Raw genomic sequence first — 27,263 nt, 5'->3', positions numbered from 1 at the left:
ACCCTTCTCCCCTCAGGAAATATTGGAGGCTATTCATTCCCTCTCTAAAGGTAAATCGCCGTGTAATGATGGTCTCCCTGTGGAATTTTACCAGATGTTTGCAGATCTTCTAGTGCCCAAGTTACATATTATCTATAATTCGCTCTTACATTATGAAGGTCAAACTGGCTGTTTCTATCAATCTAAGATCATTGTTATACCCAAGCCAGACAGGGACCCGTCTAAAGTTGAGAATTGTAGACCTATTTCTTTGATTAACATTCATAACAAAATCTATGCCAAAATCTTGGCCCTGCGTCTTCAACATATTGTGCCAGATATAATCCATAGAGATCAAAATGGGTTTACGATAGGCAGGTTGGCTAGCGATAACTCTAGACTCTTTTGGAATATCCTTGCACATGTTGAGGGCTCTCGTGATCCGTTTATAGCAGTATCGCTTGACGCTGAGAAAGCCTTTGACAGAATTGAATGGGATTACTTGTTTCACACTTTGGCCTGGTTTAATTTTGGTCCATCTTTTATTAAAATGGTCAGAGTTTTATATACTGATCCGATGGCTTCGATCTCAGTGAATGGTACTAATTCTCAACTTTTTCCTCTTCGGCGGGGTACTAAACAAGGCTGTCCATTGTCTCCTCTCCTTTTTAATATTGCCTTAGATCCGTTGGCTCTGGCTATCTGGGCTAATTCAAATATCTCTGGGGTGTCTGTGGGAGGAGAGGTATTCAAGCTTTCTATTTATGCTGATGATATTTTACTCTATACCACCCCAAATTCTCTGCCAGTTATTTTGGATGTAATCAATTCCTTCTCCTCTCTGTCTGGCTATAAAATAAACTGGTCTAAATCAGCCATCATGCCGTTAAATTCTCTGGTGTATAGATCTCAGGTATCTCAATATCCATTTACCTGGGAACCTTCTAAACTTAAATATTTGGGAGTTTGGTATTCCAGGTCGGTGGATCAGACCATGCCTTTTATTAAGGATCAAATTTTGAATTTAACCACTTTACTCCTGGGTTTATGGTCTCCGCTTTATTTGACGTGGTGGGGTTCTGGTTCTGGCTCTGAAGTTGAATTATATTTTTAGTATGACTCCCTTCTCCTTTCCAAATTCATTCTATGCCAAGATAGACTCCTTATTACTTAAGTTTCTTTGGAGACAAAAACTTCCTCACATTGCACTCAAGAAACTCAAGTTGCCGACTCATTTGGGAGGTCTTAATGTCCGGATTTTAAAAATTATCACATGGCCTTTCGTCTCTCACAGTCTTTAATGTGGTTCCACAGGGTGTTCTCCCATCTGACACCTAGGTGGCTGATTTTTGAGGCCGCCTTGGTGCACCCTTGCCCTTTATATCTTTTGCCCTCTGCAGATTTGTATCCATATACCAAACACTTGCGGATGTTGAAGGCATCTGCCTCTACTATCCGTATGTTTAGGGCTGGTCTTGGGGTTAGCGCTACCTCCCTGGAAGATGTCTCCTTCTGGTATAACTCTGGCTTGCGTTCTGATCTCCTGCAGTCCCAAAAAGCTGAATGGTCACGTAAAGGTATATGGCTGTTATCTCACCTTTATATTGCAGGTACATTGCTGTCACCGGATGCTTTAGCTGCACTATATGATGTTTCTTTACTGGCCTCTCCTGTGTGGAAGGATATCTCTACTTTTATCTCGACCTTTCATGTCTCTAATTCCCTTCTCACTACTCCTTCAGATTTTGTTGCCCTTTGTCTCAAAATTGTAACTGGTAAGAAGAACGCATCTGTCCTTTATAAAAAAAACTTCAGGATTCGTGTGTTGACGCTGTTGCTTCATTACGGCTGTCTTGGGAAAGGGATCTAAGTCTTGATGCGTCTGATTTTGACTGGTACACTTTTTGGGTCCATTTGATGCGCCCTACTAAATCAGCAGCGATATCCCAATCCTCTTATTTTCTTTTCCATAGAGCCTATTGGACACCTGCTAGAGTAGCCAGGATTACCAAGAGTCTTGACTACAAGTGCTGGTCCTGTCAAGAATCAGATGGATCTCTTGCCCATATGATTTTTTACTGTAAGAACGTAAGAGCATACTGGCGACTCATTTGGGCTAAGTTGTGCCTTATTTTTCATTTGCCTGCATCAACAGTGCTCTCTTACAATATTGTGCTCTTAAGGGCCTCTTCTCCTAACCTCTCTATCTTAGAATCCGATAAGAAATTGTTTAATATATTGTTGGCTGTTGCTTTACACTTAATTGTTTCAAACTGGAAAAATAATGTAAATCTAAATTATAATGAATGGTGGAGTTATGTGTGTGTGATTAGAAAATATGAAACTATTCTAGCCCATAAACACCAGTGTGTTCGATCTGTCTTGAAGACTTGGGCTCATTTAGATTCATTTTGTCAGACTCCTAATAGCACTAACTGATTACTATATAATTGCTGATTTGATACGGGTATTGTCATGAAATGCTGATGTTGTTCTGTCTTTTCATTTTTGTTTCTCTATTGCCATGGATTATTGTTGCTTTTGGTTCCCCCCCCCCCCCTTTTTGTTTTGTGTCATGTTTGAGAAACCTTAATAAAAATATGAAACAAAAAAAAAAAAAAGAAGATGCTGGGTGAGCTCTTCTATTGATGAGAGGGTCTGGAAAGGAGGATTCAGATAAGATCTTAAGATGGGTTATATGTGGTCTCAAAATCTGAGGTAGAGTGTTATGTATGGAAAATTTTTATGTTGGTCAAACAAAAGCTACAACCTACAAAGAATTCATGAAAGGCAGAGCTACAAGTCCATACACACAGCCAAGAAAAAAACAAAAGTCATCCAGCAACACTCTTTTAATCTGCTTTGTTGGCAATCAGGCAGTCACTGCTGGAATGTACAGTTCTCTAAAGGCATTGGAGCAAGTATGAATTCTCACAGAAAAAATCTGAGTAGGTTGAAAGGATGTTAAGATCAGAATCACTAAGAGGATAAATCTGTACAGAAATGTATGAGCAGGCCACACACTACATACCCACAATGCACTTAGCTACTGCAGATAGGAAATGGAATCCAAAGTTCAAAGTGTGTTTTTCCAGAGTGTGGCTTTTGGTTTGACCTGTGCATGCAGATATTTTAAGATGCAGTTTGTCTGCTGCTGGAATTTCAGCTATAATGAATCCAAAGAGCCTTTGAAGCACCTTTGCCATCGAATAGTTTATTGTGTTACAGATTTATACAAATATATGCACACACTTCTCTTTCCTCAATTCAAATATTTTACAGTGCTTATTTCATTTGTACAAAGCTGCATGTGTAGATCCTGGGAATCTTGTTCTTGATATCTGATGGATATATAGGATATAGGGAAGTCCAAAATATAAACCAAGCTTGGAAATATTTAACACCCATAATTTTAATGGATTTCACTACTTGTAGGAGCAGATGAATGGAGAAAGTCCAGAAAATTCAGAAGGAAGGGTTTTGGAAGGGAACTTTTTAAATACCACTGAAAGAAATGAAAGAAAGAAAGAAAGAAAATGTTAGTTTCCTTACAGTTTAGAACCCTGTATGGCCCACTTCTGCAACATATAGGTCAGGATACAGATCTCTGATTCTCAAATCCTGCAAACCAGTAGGATTTTCAGAATATACACAATGAATATGCAGGAGATGCATTTGCATTTGCTACCATCAATGTATAGACATTTATCTCAGGTACATTCACCCCCTAATTCTTTAAAAGTTGCCCAAAATTGTGCATGCAGATTTGGGTGAGTATCCAATTTAATTGAATAATATGCCAATTGGTGACAATAATTGGCTGTTTAACAAGCAATTATTGGCACCAATTAGATTTAATTAGCATCTATGTGCATAAATTTAGGCGTAGAATCAACGCCTAAATTTTACGAGTAGCCTAAAAAAAGGGGGCACAGAAATGGGAAGGTCATGGGCATTTCGGGTGGATTGGGAGCATGGTTTTCTGTTACAAACGTAATTGGCTCTTCACGTGTAAATTTAGGCGTGGGCATTTGCACCACATTTCCTTGCTGCAAATGGCAGCACCTAAATTTACATGCGACTCCTGCATGTAAATGCTATTGTATAAACTGTGCCTAACTTTAAACGTGACTTATAGAATAGCGCTTTTTTCAGTACTGACTTTTTAGGTGCCATATATAGAATCTATCCATCATTGTGGACATTCTGAAGACTAGATCAATTTGTGACACTTGAGGACTGGTGCTTCCTACACTATATCTAGATCACTAGAGTTGGAATTAATTAACAATTAATTTACTAGATGTACTAAGAGTGCCACCATGTTACTGTGCACTAACAAGCATCCATGCACATTATCGCCCAGGTGCAGATAGCAGATGCACATGTAAACTAATTAGTCAATTAGGCACTAACAATCAATTATTGGAGTTAATTGGCACTAATTAGAGTTACACGTGCATCTGCCCTACACCCTATTCTATAACATGTACACCTAAATTCCAAAAGGCAACATGGACATGAGAGTGGCATGGGAAGGTCAGGGTCATTCCCCAGAAATTAGACATGACGTTATATAATACTTTGATGTACATGCCCAATTTCCATCAGTCGGGTGCAAGCTTTTATACCAGCTTTTGGCAGGCATAAGTGCTTGTGCCCAAAATCAGGCATTGGTAGCATGCCAAGCTACTATTCTGTAAAGGGCGTTCTGTGTAGAGCACCCTTTACAGAATATTATCTTAACACAGAACATAACGGCGCCTAATGTATGCCTTTTGTTTAATCTAGCCCTATATGGCATAGGACACATTTTAAGAACAATTCTATAATAAAAGCACCCACCTGTGCACATGTGAAATGTTTAGAATAGGTTAAATGTGTGCATGTGTGCACATACACATGTAAATGCCAAACTTCTGCCTAAACACTATTCTGTAAATTCCTGCTTATTATTATTATTATTTATTACATTTGTACCCTGCTCTTTCCCACATACAGCAGGTCCAGTGCGGCTTACATAGTAAAAGAAAGCATCTTACATGGTAAAGAATACAGTAAAAACAAGGAAATGTAGGAACAGTATTATAAATTGTGATGATCATAACTACTTACATTATGAAAGGCATTACAAAGACTTACCTTATATAACACGTATTTGCAATGGGGGTGAATTTGGAGGCGGAACACAGATGGAACGCAGGTGGGACACAGGCAGGGCTCCCATGTGTGCACGTAATTTACAGAATACTTTAAGGCACACATGCCCCTGCTGTGCTTGGACACTAACACACTAGATGTTAGATGCGTCGATACAGAGTTCCAGTAATATTCTATAACTGAACCTAGATGCCTAGGCTCCTATTGCATGCCTCAGATTACTACCACTACTACTACTTATCATTTCTATAGCACTACAAGGCATACGCAGCGCTGTACACCATACACAAAAGACAGTCCCTGCTCAAAGAGCTTACAATCTAGATAAGACAGATAAACAGACAGAACAATTAAGGGTAAGGGAATAAAGAGGTGATGATAAAGGACAGGGCAAGTGAGTTAGGAGTCAAAAGCAGTGGTGAAGAGGTGGGTTTTGAGTTTGGACTTGAAAACGGCTACAGACGGGGCTAGACGTATAGGCTCAGTAAGTCTAAATCAAGGTGCCCAGTTATAGAATAGCTCCTTTATGCAATGGGACCTACTTAATTATCATATGTGCTAATGTGGAAGCACACTTTAGTAAACGTAGCTCTGTATCAACACATTCTGGGACACTGAAATGCAGAGCATAGGTGAAACATGGGCAGAACTCCCACTAATGCAGTAACTTACAGAATACAGTAAGTTTTGTAAATCCATAGTGCCTGAAATTTATTCTTCCACTAACACAAGACTCCAACATATTTCTATATATCAAAATGTTTTTATTGCATCGTCTGTGCCTTTAAACAGCACTTGACATCATTAAACTAATCAACCAATCACACTTCACCAATCACCCTCTGTACCTTATAATTGAAATACAATGTAAATCATATAACACAGCAAAAAACACACTTGGCAATATCATTTACAAACAGAAAAAATCCTTGTGAATTATATGTGTCCAGTAATGCTGGGCTGCATTTCGTCAGTGGAGCGGTCCCGTACTCACGCCTGTATGAGTACCCTTCGGGCAGGCAGCCGAGTATAAGAATTAAAACTAACGGGTGGTTCCTCCTGAAGAAGGAAGACGAAATGCGGTCCAGCATTGCTGGACACATATAATTCACACGGATTTTTTCTGTATGTAAATGATATTGCCAAGTGTGTTTTTTGCTGTATTATATGATTTACGTTGTATTTCAATTATAAGGTACAGAGGGTGATTGGTGAATGAATGTTGAAGTGTGATTGGTTGATTAGTTTAATGATGTCGAGTGCTGTTTAAAGGCACAGACGATGCAATAAAAACATTTTGATATATAGAAATATGTTGGAGTCTTGTGTTAGTGGAAGAGTAAATATTTGACTCTGGCTTATCTATTTTTCCCCCATTTTTTGTGATATTGCCTGAAATTTATGCCAGTTCTATGGTTAACTGTAGGGACCTAAATGTTAGGTATGTTGATCCCGAGTTATGTTAATAACTTATAAAGTAACCTGGGCATCCGGGTTCTGTTATAGAATGGGCTCCCACCGCATGCCTCAGGGCACCTAAATGAATGTGGTCAGTTATAGAATTGTCCCTTTATGCAATGGGACCTACTTACTAATCATATGTGCTAATGTGTAGTGCACTTTAGTAAATCTAGCCCTGAGTCAACACATCCTGGGAAGTTGAAATGCTTCCAGACAGTGCATAGCATTAGAATACAGAATGCTACATTAGATTTTCCACTGCACTGAGGCCAGAATGAATATACTGTTGAATTCCAGTTTTCCCTGGCAGCAGAGCCAGCCTTGTGAATAGCAGGCCAACACTGGGATGGTTCACTGTAGATGGCTGATCTTGAGTGTGTTAACACCTGGAACCATAGGAGCCAACTTTTCAAAATGATTGGGGGTGCTGAAATTTTTTTTTACAGGTGGTGCATTCCCCACCCCGCCCCCTCTCCATCCCCCACTCTCCCCTCCGCCCCTCTCCCCCTCCCTTCCGCCCTCCCCTCTCCCGTCCCCCTCCCTCCGCATTCCAGGCCCCCCCTCCATCCCTCCATGTTCCAGCCCCCCCTCTCCCTCCCTCCCTCAGAGTTCCAGTCCCGCCTGGCCGCCCCCCCCTCCCAGTTCCAGTGCCCGCCCCCTGCCCTCCCTCCCAGTTCCAGGGGCCCTCCCTCCCTCCCCTCTCTCCTTTCCCTCCCTCCCTTCGAGTTCCAGGCCCCCCGGCCTCCCTCCCCTTCCTCCCTCCCTCTGCTCGAGTTCCAAGGCCCCTCCCTCCCTCCCTCCCAGTTCCAAGGCCTCCCTCCCTTCGACTTCCAAGGTCTCCCTCCCTCTCTCTCCTTTCCCTCCCTCCCTTAGAGTTCCAAGGCAGGGCCCCCTCCCTCCGAGTTCCAAGGCCGGCCCCCTCTGTCCGAGTTCCAAGGCCCCTCCCCTTCGAGTTCCAAGGCCCCCCTCAGTCTGTCCGTCTGAATTTTAAAAGCCCTCTTCTTACCTCGTCAGTGAAAAGCATGCACTGCAGGCTCGTCGGCGCTTCAGCCTTCCCTTCTGTCTCTCGGCTCTGGTCCCGCCCTCATTTCCTGTTTCCACAAGGGCGGGACCAGAGCCGAGAGACAGAAGGGAAGGCTGAAGCGCCGACGAGCCTGCAGTGCACGCTTTTCACTGATGAGGTAAGAAGAGGGCTTTTAAAATTCGGATGGATGGACGGACAGAGGGCGGGCCCTGGAACTCGGAGGGAGGGAAGGTTGGACGGACGGACGGTCCTGGAACTCGGAGGGAGGGACTTTTAAAATGCTGGGCTGGAAGGGAACTTCTGGTGCGTAAAGTATTGGGGATGCTCGAGCATCCACAGCACCCATGGAGTCGGCACCTTTGCCTGGAACGGAAGGCAATTGTCTATAGTATGACATGGCCTGTTGGCAAAGGAACATGCTGGGGTATAATCTTAAAGATACTTTCTTGTAGCCTTCTAGTCTGCTTAGGAATGCAGTCTGTGGAAGGAGTTTCAAAAGAGGAGAAGCAAAGTAAATTAGGCAACTATTTTCAGTGAACTAGAGCCCTTAAATTTGGAAAAATACAGTAGAGGAATAATTCTATAAGGAGCCACCTAGATTTGGATGGCAAAAATGGCTGTAAATACCAGTATTTATTTATTTACTAGTAAAAAAGGCCTGTTTCTTAACGCAATGTAATGAGTTCCTGCCATTAATGTTTCCACGGTTGTATTCTGAATATAACTAGCCGTTGAGCCCGTTAAAACGGGCTAGTATGGGGTTTTTCCAAGCCCCCCCCCCCCGAGGTCACTGCTACCGGTCTGTCCGTCCCCAGCGTCGCCACCGCCACCCCTCCTCCTGGCCCGGGCCCTCTCTTCGCTATTGAATGTACATCGCCGAAAATGCAGCAGGGCAGATCAGCTGAGCTGCCTTCGGCCTTCCTTCTCTGCCTGTGTCCCGCCCTCGTGTGACGTAACGTCGACGAGGGCAGGACACAGGCAGGGAAGGAATGCCGACGGGAGCTCAGCTGATCTGCCTGCTGCGTGTCGGCGATGTAAGTTCAATACCAAAGAAGAGAGTGCTTGGGCCGGGTGGAGGGGCGGCGGCGACTCTGGGGGGGGGAGCGGTAGCGACGTCGGCGGTTCCCTCCCTCCCCTTCGCGCAGTTTCCCTCTCTGTCCTGCCCATGTCATCACGTATTGACGCGGGGGCGGGACAGAGAGGGAAGTCTCTACTGCGCATTTGCGGGTGAGTACGGTCACTCGCCATTTATATGTTTGATTGTTGTTTACATGTGTAAGATTTCTTTATATACAATATTTTTTGTGTAAACTGTGTTACAATGTGGTAAAAGTTTTCCTTGTTCAGGCCCTTCAATCATTTTAACAATCACATCAGAAGAGCTCCTTACTCCTGAGAATGCAATATACAGTTGCCCATGTGAGAGACTGAGAGTGACAATGTGTTTTACAGACAGTGTAAGAGAGAGATACACAGAGTGATTGAGTGTGTGTGTGTGTGTGTGTCAGGGGCGTAGCTACGGGTGAGCCTGGGTGGGCCCAGGCCCACTCAATCTTGGCTCAGGCCCGCCCAAGCGACGACGACTGGAACGGCGACTTTTACCCGAAGTCGCAACAACGAACGGGCAGGCAGCGCTGCGGTAGTAAAAGCAACAAGTAGACTGGTTCGACTCTCCGTCCTTCACTTCCCTCCCTCTGCGTCCCGCCCGAAAGGAAATGACGTCAGAGGAAGGCGGGACGCAGAGGGAGGGAAGTGAAGGACGGAGAGTCAAACCAGTCTCCTTGTTGCTTTTACTACCGCAGCGCTGCATGCCCGTTCGTCGCTGCAACTTCGGGAGTAGACTGGAAGTTGGCTTGGAGATGCTGTGAAGGGGGAGGGGGGACACGCTGAATAGAAAGGGGAAGGGGATGGACAGAAACAGGATGGGCAGGGGAGAGAGGTGAATTGCTGGACAACAGGGATGGAAGGAGGGGAAAGGGGAGAGGAAATTTGCTGGAGCTGGATGGCTGGAGGAGAGGGCAGGGGAGAATGGAGAGTTGCTGGACATGGAGCGGAGGGCAGGGGAAAGAAGAAAATTGCTGGACATGAATGGATGGAGCGGAAAGGGGAGAGTGGAAATTTGCTGGAGCTGGATGGCTGGAGGAGAGGGCAGGGGAGAATGGAGAGTTGCTGGACATGGAGCGGAGGGCAGGGGAAAGAAGAAAATTGCTGGACATGAATGGATGGAGCGGAAAGGGGAGAGAGGAAATTTGCTGGAGATGGATGGCTGGAGGAGAGGGCAGGGGAGAATGGAGAGTTGCTGGACGAATGGATGGAGGGAGGGGAGAGAAGTCAGGAAGGAGAGGTGCACATGGATAGAGGGGATGGAAGAGAGGAGAAATGCTGGACATGGATGGAGTGGAGGGCAGGGAAGAGAGGAGAAATGTTGGACAAGGATGGAGGTAAGGAAAGACAAAGGAAGGAGATGCACATGGATGGAGGGGAAGGGAGAGAGGAGAAATGCTGGACATGGATGGAGGGAAGGGAAGACAGTGGAAGTAGATGCACATGGATGGAGGGGAGTGAGGAGAAATGCTGGATATGGATGGAGGGAAAACTGCTGAGTTTAAGGGCTGGGTTGGAACACGTTGAGGGCAGATACTGAAACTCGAGGAAGGATAAGGGCAGGGCTACAGATGGTAGACAGGACGCATAAATAAAAAATATTAAGACCAGACTCAGATAAATGCAAAAGGTACTCAAGCAAGGTCCGTGCAGGACAAGAGAAAGGATCTAGACCCTTGCTATCACACCAGATGGCAAACCTCTTCCATTTAAAAGAATAACACTTATGTGTGGAATCTTTTCTGGAAGCAAACAAGACTCTGGAGACACCCTCAGAGAGACCAAAAGAGGCAACCTCTACGCTCGCAACATCCAGGCCGTGAGAGCTAGAGACCGGAGGTTGGGATGCAGAAGCGCCCCCTCGTTCTGAGTAATGAGGGTCGGAAAACAGTCCAATCTCCATGGCTCTTCTGAAGAAAGTTCCAGAAGAAGGGGAAACCAAATCTGACGGGGCCAAAAGGGCGCTATCAGAATCATGGTTCCCTGGTCTTGCTTGAGTTTCAGGAGAGTCTTCCCCACTAAAGGGATGGGAGGATACGCATATAGGAGTCCTGTCCCCCAAAAAAGGAGGAAGGCATCCGATGCTAGTCTGCCGTGGGCCTGAAGTCTGGAACAGAATTGAGGAACCTTGTGAGTGTCCTGGGAAGCAAAAAGATCTATCGATGGAGTGCCCCAAACTCGAAAGATCTTTTTGGCAATAGTCATGTTCAAGGACCACTCGTGAGGCTGCATAACTCTGCTCAGCCTGTCGGCCAGACTGTTGTTTACACCGGCTAGATAAGTGGCTTGGAGAAACATTCCGTTTTGATAGGCCCATAGCCACATCTGCACGGCCTCCTGACACAGAGGGCGAGATCCGGTACCCCCTTGCTTGTTGGTGTAATACATTGCCACCTGATTGTCTGAATGAGAACAATTTTGTTGGATAGCCGATCTCTGAAGGCCTTCAGGGCGTTCCAGATTGCTCGCAATTCCAGGAGATTGATCTGGAGATGCCTCTCCTGAAGAGACCAAGCTCCTTGAGTGTGAAGCCCATCTACATGCGCTCCCCACCCGAGGAGGGATGCATCCGTCGTCAGCACTTTTTGAGGCTGAGGAATTTGGAATGGGCGTCCCAAGACCAGATTGGATCGAATGGTCCACCAATTGAGGGAGTTGCGAAAATTGATGGACAGCCGGATAACATCCTCTAGATTCCCTGTGGCTTGAAACCACTGAGAAGCTAGGGTCCATTGAGCAGATCTCATGTGTAAACGTGCCATGGGTGTCACATGAACTGTGGAGGCCATGTGGCCAAGCAATCTCAACATCTGCCGAGCTGTGATCTGCTGAGACGCTTGCACTTTGGAAACCAGAGACAGAAGTCTGTCCGCTCTGGGTCCTGGAAGATAAGCACAAGCTGTCTTTGTGCACAACAGAGCTCCTATGAATTCCAATTTCTGAGCTGGGACGAGATGGGACTTGGGATAATTGATGACAAACCCCAGCATCTCTAGCACCTGAATAGTCATCCGCATGGACTGCAAAGTTTCTTGCGGAGAGGTGTTCTTCACCAGCCAATCGTCCAGATAAGGGAACACATGCACTCCCAGTCTGCGTAGCGACGCTGCCACAACTGCCAGGCACTTTGTAAATACCCTGGGTGCAGACGCCAAGCCAAAAGGCAAAACACAGTACTGAAAGTGCTGTGATCCCAGCCGAAATCGAAGATACTTCCTGTGAGCTGGAAGTATCGATATGTGAGTGTAAGCGTCCTTCAAGTCCAGAGAGCATAGCCAATCGTTTTCTTGAATCATGGGAAGAAGGGTGCCCAAGGAAAGCATCCTGAACTTTTCTCGGACCAGGTATTTGTTCAGGGCCCTTAGGTCTAGGATGGGACGCATCCCCCCTGTTTTCTTTTCCACAAGGAAGTACCTGGAATAGAATCCCAGCCCTTCTTGCCCTGGTGGGACGGGCTCGACCACATTGGCGCTGAGAAGGGCGGAGAGTTCCTCTGCAAGTACCTGCTTGTGATAGGAGCTGAAAGACTGAGCTCCTGGTGGGCAATTTGGAGGTTCGGAAATCAGATTGAGAGTGTACCCGGACCGGACTATTTGGAGAACCCACCGATCGGAGGTTAAGAGAGGCCACCTTTGGTGAAAAAATTTTAACCTCCCCCCGACCGGCAGATTGTTTGGTACAAGTACTTTGATTCTGGCCATGCTCTGCTGGAGCCAGTCAAAAACCCGTCCCTGGTTTTTGCTGGGGAGCTGTAGGGGCCTGCTTCGGTGCCTGCTGCTGACAAGAGCGAGCGGGCTGGGGTCGAGCCTGAACCGGCTGACGGGAATAAGAAGTGTACTTGCAGTTTCTAGAAACATAAGGAGCACTTCTTTTTCCCTTAAAAAACTTCCTAGGAGTGGAAGTGGATGCAGAAGGCGCCCGGCGGGAGAGAGAATCCATAGCGTTGTCACGCTGGTAGAGATGATCAATCATCTCTTCTACCTTCTCTCCGAAAAGGTGATCCCCCCGGCATGGGATATCTGCTATCTTCTGCTGAGTTCGTTCCTCCAGGTTAGAGGCACGCAGCCATGAGAGCCTGCACATCGCTATACCTTGAGCAGAGAAGCGAGATATCACATCGCAAGTGTCAAAAACGCCCCTGGACAGGAACTTGCGACACGCCTTCTGCTGCCTGATCACTTGGCGAAAGGGCTCGGCTTTCTCCTCTGGGAGTGTGTCTACCAAACTCTCAAGTTGCTTCACAGAGTTCCGCAAATGAATACTCATGTAGAGTTGGTACGACTGAATTTTGGCGGCAAGCAGACCAGCCTGATATGCCTTCCTCCCAAAAGAGTCCAAAGTTCTGTACTCCTGCCCCGGGGGCGCCGAGGAGAAGTTCCTAGAACTCTTGGCTCTTCTGAGAGTGGAATCCACCACCGCTGAATCATGAGACAATTGAGCCCGCATGAGACTGGGTTCCCCGTGGATCCGGTATTGGGAGTCAACTTTTTTAGGGACGGTTGGGCAAGAAAAAGGCTTCTCCCAGTTCCTCAACATAAGTTCCTTGAGAGTCTCATGGAAAGGAACTGTGGCAGAAGATGTAGGTGGAAATGGATAGTCCAGAACCTCAAGCATTTTAGCTCTGGGCTCATCCAGAATTTCCACAGGGAAGGGGATGGCCTCAGACATCTCCCGAACAAAAGATGAGAAAGACAAGCTCTCAGGAGGAGACAGCTGTCTTTGTGGCGAGGGAGTAGAATCAGATGGGATGCCTTGAGAGTCCTCACCAGAGAACTCCCCATGCATCCCATCATCATCCTCTGATGAGGTATTGTCAGATGGGGCTAAAAGCTCAGACAGAGACGCCCGGATCTGAGCCCGTCTCGACGAAGAGGCTTGACGGCCTCTATGATGATGTCGAGAAGTTGACGGTCCCTGAGACTCCGGAGAAGCTTCCTGCCCCGATGTCTCGGGAGAGTCAACCCGGGAAGTCAAGGACACCGGCGCTGGAGGTGGCACCGGTGAGACAGACCTCACCCCAGACTGTAGGCCTGATGCAGAAACATCCGGCACCGGCAGTGTCGATACCTCCGACGCCGTCGGCACCAGTGCCTCTGAAACCATCGACACCGGCACCGCCGGCGCCGTCGGCACCGACAACCTTGGTGCCGACTGCCACTGCTGCATCATTTCCATAAAGAATGGAAATAGGGCCTGCATACGCTCATCAAGAGCTGCTGCCGGAAGATGCTGAGGGGTCGGTTGAGGCATTGGAGGCAAAGTCTGCTGAGGTTGGGGAGTGGGGACTCGACTGCCAGTGACCCCACGCGTCGGTACCTCAGTAATAGAGGGGGAGCGATACTCTCGGCACCGACGCTTCTCGGGTATTGAATGTATCGATGACCCGGAGCTCCCGGTGCCGTGACGCGAAGGAGAACGACAACGGTGCCTCTTGGCCTTCGCCCGACGCCCGTCGTCGAGACTCCTCGGCACCGGAGAAGAGGACGTGGAATCCACACGTCTCTTCTGGGCCAGGTCCGATGCAGGACGGTCCCGGGGGGTCTGCAAAGCAGGAGGCGCCGAGGTGGGCGTTGACCCACTCGATGCATCGCTGCTCCCAGCGTGCATCGGTCGAATGGCAGCCTGTGCCCGGTCTCCCGGTGCCAACGCTTCCTTCGACGTCGACCTCAACGACGCCGGCTTCGAAGGCATCGTCCTCGACGGCACCGACTTGACCGGCACCGACTTCAGTGGCGCCGATTTGGACGGCGCCGACTTAGACGACGCCGACGGCGCCAACGCCGAAGTACCGGGCCCAAAAATCTTCTCCCTTTGGGCATCTCGGGAGAGCAGTGTCCGCTTTTTCATAGCGAGACACAGTTTGCAGCCCTCCGAGCAGTGGTCCGGTCCAAGGCACTGTAAACACCACGAGTGTGGGTCAGTGCCGGAGATGGCCCGATGACAGCGGGCACAAGGCTTGAAGCCGCTGGGCGTCTTCGATGACATATCGGGAAAAACTGTCCCTGCCAAATCAAAAGACGCGATTGTGTCGTTAAAAGAAAAGGACACAAGAAAAAAAGGGAAAAAAAGTCCTGAACGAGCGATTTAAATAAAATCGCAGGCTAAAAGAAAGGAAACTTAATAAACGAAAAAACAATACTAATAAACACTAAGAAGGATACTTTTTCGAAGATCTTCACCTCCGGGCACAGCAACACGAAGACGGAAATCAATCTCCGTGTCACCTCAGACGCGGAGAAGAAAAAAACTGAGGAATGTGTCCTCGCGGCGGGTGGGAAAACGGACGCGCGCATGCGCACTGCATCCGCCCGCGCGACGAGGGACATTTTTTTCATTTTGATGTGGACTTTGCTAGAAAGTCTTCCGGGCCGACGTGACGTCACCCAATTGTGAGAATATTGGCCTGCTTGTCTTTGGAGAATTGTTTGTTAGAGATTCAATCCACTCCACGTCCCTCCTCCAAGTTCCGTTCTGTCTGATTGGTTCATCGTTCCTGTGATGTCGCGTTTGTTTGCTCGACGTGAGGGCAGGGACAGTGAGAGCCAATGAAACGCTGAACTACAGACTTATGAACCCTACACTGCCACAGAGTCAGCTTCAGAATGTTGGAGGTGCTTTTTATTATATATAGGATTTGTTACATTTGTATCCCACATTTTCCCACATATTTGTAGGCTCAATGTGGCTTACATAATACCGGGAGGCATTTGCTGGCATCAGGCCGCCATCAACAGCTGCTCACTGGGCAGCCCTCCGTCGGTACAGTCGGGAGCGCGGGTTGCTCCCGGGCTCGAGCCGCTCCCACTCCCATTTCCAGGTGAGATCGTCCATCTGATTACGATGGGAGTCAGGTCCGGTCGGGCATCATCTGGGCGCGGTGGAAGTCCGGTTCGGTCAGGCAGCGTTGCGGCTACGAGGCAGGAGGGAACCTCGGATGGCCTCTGGTGCCAGTTCGCGCCGAGGAACCCGCTGGTACTTTGGGGATGCCCCGATCCCAGCGGCGGTCTTCGTGTTCGGGTCCAACGGTCAAGTGGTCCCGTTCCGGCCGATTGCCGGCAGGGTCCCTGGAGCAGCAGTAGCTCTGTGACCCTTTAGTCAGCCGCCATCTTCAATATTCTAGCCACTTACTTGCATAAATAAGCAGCTTCTGGCTAAGCGCTATTCTGTAAGTTTGCGCTATTCTTCAATGGAATGTGCATTGCAGGTGGGCATTCACATGGGAGGAGTTTGGGTGGAGCATGGGTGGGAGACACAATTGCATGCTTAAATTATAGCCCCCCCCCCACCAATATTCAGTGCTATTTAACCTGCCAGGGATGTCTCCTGACCGTTAAATAGCCTTAAGCTAGCTAAATAGCTGTAAGCCGGCTAAGTGCTAATATTCAGCGCGAGATATCTGGCTATCTTGGCTGAATATTAGCATTTATCAGCTAGTTGGCTGGCTGGCTAAGTTTGATGACCAAATCTTGCCACGTGAATAGTAGGCCTATCTATGTCTTATCTATGCCAATGAATATCGGCTTAACCAGCTATGTTCATAGCGACCAAAACAACCTCCAGAAATTCAGTGCAGATCACTGGATACAGCCTGGCATTGAATTCCAGGTTCACTGCCAACCGCATTCTGAATGTTGGCCCCTAGAATTCTGTGATTCATGTGAATTCTTTTACAATCTAGGCACAAGTAAAGTAGCAGTAAAATAGCTGGTAGGAGTGGTCATACCTAAAAAAGGTTAAAAAAATGGTACCTATTTGACCTGTTACACTATTATTCTATTAAGGAAAGTAGATGCCTACTATTCTTTAAAGAATAGATTCCAAATAGCCCCTTTATTGAGTTACCCTCCTTATTTCTAGCTTATAATCTAATTTAGGTGACTAACCACAGGCAACCTATTTTTATTTTATTTTAATACTGGCTCTCGGTGGGGGTAATTCTATAAAGTGGGCACTAAGATTTACAAAACAATTACCTGCATAAATGATTGCTTGTGCAGATATGTGTGTAAGTGCCAAAACATTGCCAAAGTGCTATTCTGTAAAAATGCACATATGCTTTATAGCATGTATTTTATATGTATGCATACAAATTGGCAGAGTGTAGGAGAGCATAGGCAAGACTCACACTTATGGGTGCAACTTATAGAATGATGTAAGTTACATGCATATCATGGTATTTAGGCGCGAGCACTTATACCAGCTCTATGACTGGCATTAAGTGTTTGTACCTAACTTATGGGCTTATATTTTTGAGGTTAGGCTAGTATTTCTGAGGTAATAAATGAAATAAAACAACACAATACAAAATAAGATGATACATTTTTATTGGACTAACTTTTTCTATAAAGGAAAGTAAGCACCTACTTTTCTTTCTTTCTTTCTATCTTTCTTTCTTTCTTTATTTTTGTTAAATTTATATCCCACATTTTCCCACCTATTTGCAGGCTCAATGTGGCTTACATAGTACCGTAAAGGCGTTCACCAATTCCGGTATGAACAAATACAGTAATGTTGTGGTAGAATAATGTTCATGTGTAACAGACACATTAGGGAATCGTAGAGAGGAATAGAATCGTAGAGGGGAAAAGTTCTTATATGTCCATTACGAGCTTTGGTTTCGTTGTGTTGCAAGGTACAGGCATTTAAGTTGGGTCGGTGGGGTATGCCTTTTTGAACAGGTTGGTTTTTAATGATTTCCGGAAGTTTAGGTGATCATATGTTGTTTTCACAGCTTTTGGTAATGCATTCCATAGTTGTATGCTTATGTAGGAAAATCTGGATGCGTAAGTTGATTTGTATTTGAGTCCTTTACAGCTTGGGTAGTGGAGATTTAGGTAAGTTCATGTTGATCCTGTTGTGTTTCTGGTTGGTAGATCTATGAGGTCTGTCAAATATCCCGGGGCTTCGCCGTAGATGATTTTATGAACCAGGGTGCAGATTTTGAAAGCAATACGTTCTTTGATTGGAAGCCAGTGTAGTTTTTTGTGGAGGGGTTTTGCGCTTTTGAATTGCGTTTTTCCAAATATAAGCCTGGCTGCCGTGTTTTGAGCAGTCTGAAGTTTCTTTATAATTTGTTCTTTGCATCCTGCATAAATTCCATTGCAGTAGTCTACATGGCTTTGTACCATTGATTGTATCAAATTGCGAAATGTTTCCCTTGGGAAGAATGGTGTAACGCGTTTGAGTTTCCACATTGAGTGGAACATTTTCTTTGTTGTAGATTTCACTTGGGTCTCTAGTGTGAGGTTACGGTCAACTGTAATGCCGAGAATTTTCAGGCTATCTGAGATAGGGAGGGTATGGTCTGGGGTGTCACATAGGCACCCTCCAAGCACCTAAATATAGGACCACTGTTATAGAATTACCCCCACAGGGCTAGATTCAGTAAATGCTGCTCAAAAATCGGTGCTCAATCCTTTTCTAGAATGGGCACTCAAAGATGAGCACCCATTATAGAACAACAACATTGAATGACAATTTTGACATCCAAATTTGGGCACCAGGATTTACACCTACTAAAACCAGATGTAATTCCTGGTGCCCAATTTGGGCACATATTCCCAGTATTCTATAACACTGCGTGGAAATTTTAGGAAGGCCCCTGACCCACCCATGCACTTCCCATGGCCATGCCCCCTTTTGGGTTATGTGCTATGGAATTTTGGTGCACATTGTTATAGAATACCAAGTAGCAAGATGTTTGCACAAATTCAAATTAGTGACAATTTAGTACCAATTAACACCCAATTATTGGCACTAATTGGCTCGTTAGCCAACTTAGTTGGGCACACATCTTGGATCAGTGTACAATTATTGGCGCCTATATATAGAATCTGGGGGATGGTGTTTAGAGTCCTATGTACTAAAGTCTGTCTTCCTATCTGTGTCTATAGAAAGACTGATTAGTACATAGGGACTTTAGTGTTTGAATGAACAGAAACTATAAATTCTAATTTGGGAACCCTTAATTTGAATTTATGCCACTGTTGTATATAATGAAACTTTGGTTGAAATGTGATACATTCACAATGACAGCCTCTAACTGCTACTGAGAGGAGAGGGTGGACCTATAATATGGTATCAGGCGTGAAGGTGCATGGAAGTCCTCTGCCAGTGTTCCTGCTGGTGGGGGAAGGTGAGGTAGTATTCTGCTTTCAGTCATGAGCGACAGGCAGATCCCTTGCAATTTAAAGAGTGATTTCACTGCTTCTCCCCAACCTGGATGAGTGATAGTGGGGGACTCCCCACTGCTCAAAGCTGCTTGGCGGGAACTCTGATTATGTGTAATGGAAGTTACCAGCTGTCAGGGTATAGCAGGGCTCTATATTATTGGCTTAGTTTGTAATGCATGCTGCCCCAGGTTCCTAGCAAGAGTGAGGGTTGGGGGATCATTGTGCTATGAGCTTAGATCTTTTGAATACCAGTCAAGAATAGCAGGCCTAAATTTGGTTGCTTCAGCTTTAGGTACTTAGGCACATGTATTGTGAAAACTTAGGCCCCTAAGTTTGGCAAAAATAGGTTCTTAAATATATGACTCAGCTTAGCTTTGTTTTTTTCTTTTAAATATCAGCCTCTTAATATTTAGAGACCTAAGGAGACATATTCAGTAGACTGGTACAATCAATGGTGTTAAGCCATTTGGATTATTGTAATGCCATTTAGGTCGGCTGCAAAGAACAAATCATTAAGAAACTCCAAACTGCCCAGAACACCGCAGCCAGACTCATATTTGGAAAAGCGAAATACGAAAGTGCCAAACCCTAAGAGAAAGATTACACTGGCTCCCAATGAAAGAACGAACTGCATTTAAAATATGCACCCTGGTTCATAAAATCATTCATGGTGAGGCCCCGATATATATGTCAGACCTCATAGATTTACCAACCAGGAACACAAATAGATCAGCATGCACATTCTTGAACCTCCACTACCCCAGTTGCAAAGGACTTAAATATAAATCAATATGTGCATCTAGCTTTTCCTACATTAGCACGCAACTGTGGAATGCACTGCCAAAGGCCTTAAAAACTATGCACGACCTAACAGCCCTCCGGAAATTACTAAAGACTTACGTGTTTAAAAAGATATACCATAACGAGCCATCATAACTGACCTAACATCAAAACTCTACCACAACCAGATAAAATCGATTTCTACACACTTGACTGCTTCAATCAACTCTTACCAATGAACTTTTTCATATCAACCCCCCCCCCCCTACCTCTCATGCCTGAATTGATTTGTTTATCTAACATTCTTTACAATCTACTTCAACATTTATGATCTTTAATGTTATACTGTTTTGTATTTCTCATGCCAGAAATGGTGATTGTCATTACGGCACAATGTAAGCCATATTGAGCCTGCAAAAAGGTGGGAAAATGTGGGATACAAATGTAGCAAATAAATAAATAAATTGAATAAAGTGGTGCCTAAATTAAGGTGCTATAATGCGGCGCACTTAGCACCAATTCTGTAACAGCATTGAGGCGTTCCTAACCCATTACAGAATACAAGCGCAAAAGCAGCTTTGGCCCATGCAAATTTAGGTGCAGCCACTTATGGCAAGCCAATGGTTCTCATAAGTTATCCCACATAAGTATGCCATGAAGTGCATGCAACTAACAGTATTCTATAGATTGCAGACATCGCTTGATGACATGTCCATGCTCTGCCCATAGGTACAGTCCACTTTCAGTTACACATCAGTCTTATAGAAAAGTACCAGCAGTTATGTGTGTATGACTCAGTAAATGGTGCCAATCCTGCACATAAGTGCCACTATTCTATACACTGTGGTGCACAATTGGCACCTAACCAGGGGTAGCCCGACCATTAGGCCACCTGAGACGGGGACCTCAGGTGGCACTTTTTGGGGAGTGTCATCTCCCCCTTCCTTCCTCCTTGAGATTTACCTTCTTTCTTCATGTTCCAAAAGCCGGCAACAGCAGCGATTCTGATACACTGTCCTGCCTCTGGCACCTGCCTCTTCTCTTTGTAATGCATGTGGCCGCAGTACAGAAGAGGACGGTGCCAGCGGCAGCGCAACATATTGGAATTACTGCCGCCGCCGGCTTTTAGAAACATGACGAAAGAAGGTAATCTTGGCCCACCGAGGAGGGGGAAATGGGGGACAGTGGCATCTCGGCCTGAGGTGGGGCAGGGACATCTCCGCCCGGGAGAGGTGTGGCAGCAGCATTTCAGCCCTGCCTCAGGTGGCATCTTGCCTTGGACCACCCCTACACTTAAGCTTAGGTGTGCCTTAAAGAATTGTCTTTTAAATGTTTTTCTCACCTTTTGGGGATCAGTTCTATAACAGAGGCCTAGACTTAGATGCCCAGAGGGCATTCACTAGGAGCATATTCTATAAAGGAAATCAGGCACCTCTGTTCCTTTATAAACTGACAGCATAACTGGTTATCTACGAGTCTAGCACTTTAACACCCCCCCCCCCCCCACGCTTAGGTGCTTGCACTTACGCCAGTCATAGTACTGTCCCTTTCCAATCTACTCCTCCTCCCGAAACCAATATACACTACAGTTGTACATTGCCCTGTCGTTCATTATATTACCTCACCATCTCTCTTGTCCTCTTCCTCCCTCCTTGCTTTCTGCCTTCAACACTTCATTCCTTCCATCTTACCTTCCCCATTCTATCTGAACTCATCTCGCCTTCATCGCCACTCTTCTCCTACTCTCCTCCGTACTCTCTTACTCCTTCTTCTTCTCTCTGCTGGAGACATCAATCCCAATCCTGGTCCCCCCCACCAACCCTCATCCTACCGTTCAATGAATCCAGACTGCCCCAATTTGACTGCCCCTATCGGACCGACCGTTCACTTGTCTATTAGATTGTAAGCTCTTTGAGCAGGGACTGTCTCTCTTTGTTAAATTGTACAGCGCTGCGTAACCCTAGTAGCGCTCTATAAATGTTAAGTAGTAGTAGTAGTAGTAGTTGTGCAGGTCGCATCTTGACCTCTCCAACCTCATCTCTATTCCTCTCCTTCCCCCCTCTTCTCTGCCCTTCTCTTGCGCTCTATGGAATGTACGCTCCATCTGCAACAAACTTTCCTACATCCATGACTTTTTTATCACTCGTAGCCTCCATCTGCTCGCGATAACTGAAACTTGGCTCTGCCCTGATTACTCTGCTTCAGTCGCAGCCCTCTGCCATGGTGGTTATCTCTTCTCCCATACTCCTCGCCCTATTGGCCGCGGTGGTGGTGTTGGTCTATTACTCTCACCCTCTTACAAATTTCAATCTCTTCTGCCACCTCAGTCTCTCTGTTTTTCTTCCTTTGAAGTCCACTCTGTCCGTCTATTCACTCCTTTGCCTCTTCGAATAGCAGTTATTTATCGCCCCCCTGATAAATCTCTTTCATCCTTTCTCAGCGACTTTGACACTTGGCTTTCCTTCTTTCATGATCCTTCCTCCCCCTCCCTCATCCTTGGTGACTTTAACATTCATGCTAATGATCCCTCCAACTCTTACGTCTCCCAGTTCCTCACCTTAATATCTTCCTTCAATCTTCAACTTTGCTCCACTTCCCCTACCCACCAAAATGGTCACTGTCTTGATCTTATCTTCTCCTAAAACTGTTCTCCCTCCAATTCCTTTACCTCAGATCTTCCCCTCTCTGACCATCATCTAATAACCTTCACACTTAAACTTCCTCCCGCCCAATCTTAACCAATTTATCTAGGAATCTCCAGGGCATTGACCCTACTACCCTATCCTCCAATGTATCGAACCTCTTCTCTACCACCGCACCATTCAAATCTATCAATGATGCTGTCTCTTCCTACAATACTATTCTATCCTCTGCCTTAGACACTCTTGCACCTCTCATGCCCTGTCCTATAAGACGTACCAAACCCAAGCCCTGGCTGACCCCTAAAATCCGCTACCTACATTCCTGTACCCGTTCCGCCGAACGCCTCTGACTGAACTCTCGTGCCCTTTCTGACTTCACACACTTTAAGTTCATGTTGACCTCCTTCCAATCTGCTCTCTTGCTTGCCAAACAGGACTACTACATCCAGCTGACTAATTCTCTCAGCTCAAACCCTTGACTTCTCTTCACCATACTAAACTCTCTCCTCAAGGTGCCTCCACCCCCAACTCCCCCCTCACTATCTCCCCAGACCCTAGCTGAGTTTTTCCACGACAAGGTTCAGAAGATAACCTCAAATTCTCTATCAAACCACCTCCATCTCTCCCTCCCCTTGTCCCTCCCCTTGTCCGTTCCTCTATTTCCTTAACCCCTCCGTTCTTTTCCTCCTTTCCTGAAGTCACTGATGAAGAAACTTCACATCTTCTCGCCTCCTCAAAATGAACTACCTATTCCTCTGATCCCATTCCTATCCACCTTCTTAACACCATCTCTCCTACTCTCACCCCTTTTATCTATCATATCCTCACTCTCTCTCTTTCCACTGTGACCATTCCTGATGCCTTCAAACATGCTGTGGTCACACTGCTCCTGAAGAAGCCTTCACTTGACCCTACCTGTCCTTCAAACTATCGACCCATCTCCCTCCTCCCCTTCCTTTCCAAGTTACTTGAACGCGCCGTTCACCGCTGCTTTCTTGACTTTCTCTCATCTCAAGCTGTTCTTGACCCACTCCAATCTGGCTTTCGCCGTCTTCATTCAACTGAAACTGCACTTACAAAAGTTTCCAACGACCTGTTCCTGGCCAAATCCAAAGGTCTCTATTCTATCCTCATCCTTCTCGATCTATCTGCCGCTTTTGACACTGTTGATCACAGCCTACTCCTTGATACGCTGTCTTCATTTGGATTCCAGGGCTCTGTTCTTTCCTGGTTCTCCTCCTACCTCTTGCTTCGCACCTTTAGTGTACACTCTGGTGGATCCTCTTCCACTTCTATCCCTCTACCAATCGGTGTACCTCAGGGTTCTGTTCTCGGTTCTCTCCTGTTCTCCATCTACACTTCTTTCCTTAGCTCTCTGATATCATCCCATGGCTTTCAATACCATCTCTATGCTGATGACTCCCAAATCTACCTCTCCACCCCCCCCGAACTCTCAAACAGCATCCAGACCAAAGTTTCAGCCTGCCTGTCTGATATCGCTGCCTGGAAGTCTCAACCTCATCTGAAACTTAACATGGCCAAAACCGAGCTTCTCATCTTTCTCCCTAAGCCTACCTCTCCTCTCCCCCCTTTCTCTATTTCTGTGGATGGCACTCTCATTCTCCCTGTCTCATCTGCTCGTAACCTTGGGGTCATCTTTGACTCCTCTCTCTCCTTCTCTGCTCACATTCAGCAGATTGCCAAAACCTGTCGTTTCTTTCTCTATAACATCAGCAAAATCCGTCCCTTCATCTCTGAGCACTCTACCAGAACCCTTATCCACACTCTTATCACCTCCCATCTTGATCATTGTAACCTGCTTCTCACTGACCTCCCTCTTAGCCATCTCTCTCCTCTTCAATCAGTCCAAAACTCTGCTGAATGACTCGTTTTCCACCAAAGTCGCTATGCTCACATTAGCCCTCTCATCAAGTCACTTCACTGGCTCCCTATCCGTTTCCGCATTCAATTCAAACTTCTCTTATTGACCTATAAGTGCATTCACTCTGCCGCTCCCCAGTACCTCTCCACTCTTGTCTCTCCCTACGCCCCCCTCGGGTACTCCGTTCTGTTGATAAATCTCTCTTATCTGTCCCCTTCCCCTCTACTGCTAATTCCAGACTCCGTTCCTTTTATCTTGCTGCACCTCACGCCTGGAATAAACTTCCAGAGCTTGTACGTCTAGCCCCTTCTTTGGCTGTTTTCAAGTCCAAACTTAAAGCCCACCTCTTTACCACTGCTTTTGACTCCTAACCACTGCTCACTTGCCCTGTCCTTTTTATCCTCACCTCTTTATTCCCTTACCCTTAATTGTTCTGTTTGTCTACCTGTCTTATCTAGATTGTAAGCTCTTTGAGCAGGGACTGTCTTTTTTGTGTATGGTGTACAGCGCTGCATATGCCTTGTAGCGCTATAGAAATGATAAGTAGTAGTAGCAGTAATGTTACTCTGTGTGCCTAGATGCCACAAAAACATAGAAAGAGAGAAACATAGAAACATGACAGCAGGTAAGTCTGCTCATACTCAGCAACCACTAACTATTCCTTTTCCTAAGGGATTCCACGTGCCTCTCCCATACTTTCTTAAATTCTGACACAGTCCTTGTCTCCACGGCCTCCACCAGGAGGCCATTCCACGCATCCACCATCCATTCTGTGAAAGAGTATTTTCTTACATTCCTCCTAAGCCAATTTCCTCTTAATTTCATCGTATGCCCCCTCATTCCAGAGCTTTCCTTCATTTGAAAAAGGCTCACTTCCTGTACATTAATGCCACTGAAGTATTTAAACATCTGCATCATGTCCCCTCTTTCTCGTCTCTCTTCCAGTGTATACATGTTAAGGTTCATAAGCCTGTCCCTATATGTTTTATGATCGAGACCGCTTACCAGTTTTGTAGCCGCCCTCTGGACCAACTCCATCCTGTTTATATCTTTCTGTAACTGCGGTCTCCAGAATTGCACACAGTACTCTAAATGAGGCTTCACCAGAGACTTAAACAAGGGCACTATCGCCTCTTTTTCCTGCTAGTCATCCCTCTCCTTATGCACCTGAGCATCCTTCTGGCTGTGTGTAACTTACAATATTCTGTAAGTTATACATGTAAGTGGGAGCATCACCTATATCTCACTCATGCTTCGCCCCTATACACTCCCCTTTGCAAATACACACTCTGTAGTTTAAGCGGGAAATACACATTCTGTAATTTAATTGGGTATTTATGTGCATAAATGCTAGCATTCTAAACATTTATGCACAGCATGTGTACATGTTAGCAACTAGGTTATAGAACTGCTCCTGTACTGTGTATGGGAACAGTGATAAGGCTCTTAATATTTGAATGTATAGAAATTGAAAATGAGAGCTTGAGACATATTCTTACCAGCTAGTTAGATCTAAAGCATTCCAGGAGTTGACAACTTGCAAAATGTTCTGTCCAGATTTTCCATTGCTGAGTGTCAGATCATCAGAGCTGTTGTCATTGAAGTTTCCACAGGCTCCACATAAGACACCAGCCAGGGTCTCACTCACATTTACTGTCACCTCCCCATTTGTGTTGAAGAGTATCTGCATGTTGTCAGATTGTTTAATCATCACTCCCTTCTCCACAGCTATCACAGACACAGAATCTGATACTGTGACTGGAAGCTGCACCTTTTGACCATTCACCTGAAACAAGGTAGTTAGCATATTAGACTGGAATGATCAGTTTTAATCCAATCTTTAATCTGCTTTAAAATCCAGTCCACTAGTGGAGTTATCTATGGCACAATTATCCTCACTGATAATAACATTAATGGATACAGGGAAGCAGGAAGAGTAATTATTTGAAACATTATTTGAAACATTAAAGGATTATCAACAATGGGTGTCTGAAACAATGGGTGTCTGAAATTCTATGACGTAATCAAGGATAATATGTAGAACACAAAACTAGAAATAAGACAGTGTCAAAAGCTTCTACTGTGGCTCAGGCTATAGAAAGTCAAGATGGTCTCCTGTTGGGATTCTCTGAGATGTTACCCCCAGCTGTCTTTACTGTGGTTCTTCCTGTTGCCAAAGGAATATATTGGAGAATAGCCTTAAAAGAAACTTTTTTGTAAACCTCCTATCTGCTGACTGCTGGGGGGAGAGGTTAAAGGAGAAACAGAGTGGTCAATATTTAACTAGTGCAGTGACCAGATTAAGTTAAAGTAGTGTGTTTGCCAAGTAAGTCCACTTTAAAGGTTAATAAATAGAAATAAACTAAAACAAAGAAGGAAAAAGAAGATGATACCTTTTTTATTGGACTAAATATATTTATTGACTAGCTTCAAAAGCCAGAATCTTCTTCCTGAGGTCAGAACTATCCTGACTTGAAAAAGAAGGTTCTGGCCAGGGGCATCACCATGGGGAGGGGGGCAGTCTTGGGAGACTCCTCCCCCCCCAATTTGTGTTGCCTCTATGTTGACCATGAGTCCTCCAACTGTAGGGTTACCATATTTTGCCCCGCCCCACCACACACCCCACCCCGCCCATTTCACACCCGCCCGACCCCCTTTCACACCCCACACCCTCGATCCGCCCCCTGTCACATTTTCCCCTCCCCCCGTCACACACCCCATCACCCCCCCTCCCCATCACCCCCTCCCTGTACCTTACTATTGCCCTGGTGGTCTAGTGACCTCTTGGGGGCAGGAAAGATCCCCCTCTTTCCTGCCCAGAGCGCTGCCCTGCATGCATCCTTCCTGTTGCTGATCTCGGCGCCGATTCAAAATGGCCGCCAACAGTTGAAGTCTCGCGAGGTCAATTCAACTCTCTGCGGCCATTTTGAATCGGCGCTGAGATCAGCAACAGGAAGGATGCATGCAGGGCAGCGCTCCGGGCAGGAAAGAGGGGGCTCTTTCCTGCCCCGAAGGCGGAAGAGGTCACTAGACCACCAGGGCAGTAGTAAGTAAGGGGA

At 46.0% G+C, this 27,263-nt stretch overlaps 1 pseudogene; it reads right to left on the bottom strand.

Annotated features, from left to right (window-relative positions):
* Positions 1 to 3,173: 3,173 nt before the first annotated feature.
* The window catches only part of LOC115476806, a 638,208-nt pseudogene continuing 614,118 nt past the window's right edge, over positions 3,174 to 27,263 (bottom strand).

This window comes from Microcaecilia unicolor, chromosome 8 (assembly GCF_901765095.1).
Source record: "Microcaecilia unicolor chromosome 8, aMicUni1.1, whole genome shotgun sequence".
Lineage (NCBI taxonomy): Eukaryota > Metazoa > Chordata > Amphibia > Gymnophiona > Siphonopidae > Microcaecilia > Microcaecilia unicolor.
The sequence above is the reverse complement of the archived record's forward strand: the minus strand, read 5'-3'. Positions and strand labels throughout refer to the sequence as shown.